The 1036-nt window shown below is 48.4% G+C and overlaps 3 non-coding genes across 3 annotated transcripts; all 3 read right to left on the bottom strand.

Moving 5' to 3' along the window:
• Window positions 1-4: 4 nt before the first annotated feature.
• On the bottom strand, window positions 5-78 carry Pmar_PMAR018706. Its single transcript has one exon. It is a non-coding gene; the product is annotated as a tRNA-Arg (tRNA).
• A 362-nt stretch (window positions 79-440) lies between these two features.
• Window positions 441-514, bottom strand: Pmar_PMAR018705. The gene has a single exon. It is a non-coding gene; the product is annotated as a tRNA-Arg (tRNA).
• Window positions 515-876: 362 nt separating this feature from the next.
• Pmar_PMAR018704 lies at window positions 877-950 on the bottom strand. Its single transcript has one exon. It is a non-coding gene; the product is annotated as a tRNA-Arg (tRNA).
• Window positions 951-1036: the final 86 nt, after the last annotated feature.

The raw sequence follows: 1036 nt of genomic DNA, 5'->3' as shown, positions 1-1036 counted from the left end.
TGTATACCCGATGCAGGATTCGAACCTACGACCATTTGCTCCGTAGGCAGACATTCTATCCAGCTGAACTAATCGGGCGATGAAGCTAGTCACTTTGATTGATATTGAAGTTGAATACTCTTCCGAAATGGTTTAGGCGGTAATTGGTCAATCCGTCAGAATACGTGAGCGGAATTCGGATTGCTCAGGTACAGCCGTTGGTGCGCACCACTATCTCATGTGCTTGTTTTCAGAGTCTTGTGCAAACTAGTTGGAGCTTCACATCGAGTGGCCGAATCAGGATGCGTGAGCGGAATCCGGATTGCTCAGGTACAGCCGTTGGTGCGCACCACTATCTCATGTGCTTGCCTTCAGCGTCTTGTGCAAACTAGGTGGAGCTTCACATCGGATGCCCGATTTCGTTGACGTAGAATGGATGAAGAGGAAGTGAGGTTAATGTATACCCGATGCAGGATTCGAACCTGCGACCATCTGCTCCGTAGGCAGACATTCTATCCAGCTGAACTAATCGGGCGATGAAGCTAGTCACTTTGATTGATATTGAAGTTGAATACTCTTCCGAAATGGTTTAGGCGGTAATTGGTCAATCCGTCAGAATACGTGAGCGGAATTCGGATTGCTCAGGTACAGCCGTTGGTGCGCACCACTATCTCATGTGCTTGTTTTCAGCGTCTTGTGCAAACTAGTTGGAGCTTCACATCGAGTGGCCGATTCAGGATGTGTGAGCGGAATCCGGATTGCTCAGGTACAGCCGTTGGTGCGCACCACTATCTCATGTGCTTGCCTTCAGCGTCTTGTGCAAACTAGGTGGAGCTTCACATCGGATGCCCGAGTTCGTTGACGTAGGATGGATGAAGAGGAAGTGAGGTTAATGTATACCCGATGCAGGATTCGAACCTACGACCATCTGCTCCGTAGGCAGACATTCTATCCAGCTGAACTAATCGGGCGATGAAGCTAGTCACTTTGATTGATATTAAAGTTGAATACTCTTCCGAAATGGTTTAGGCGGTAATTGGTCAATCCGTCAGGATAC

This window comes from Perkinsus marinus, assembly GCF_000006405.1.
Source record: "Perkinsus marinus ATCC 50983 genomic scaffold scf_1104296937406, whole genome shotgun sequence".
NCBI lineage: Eukaryota > Perkinsozoa > Perkinsida > Perkinsidae > Perkinsus > Perkinsus marinus.
Note: the sequence above shows the minus strand (reverse complement) of the source record. Positions and strands in the feature narration are given on the sequence as shown.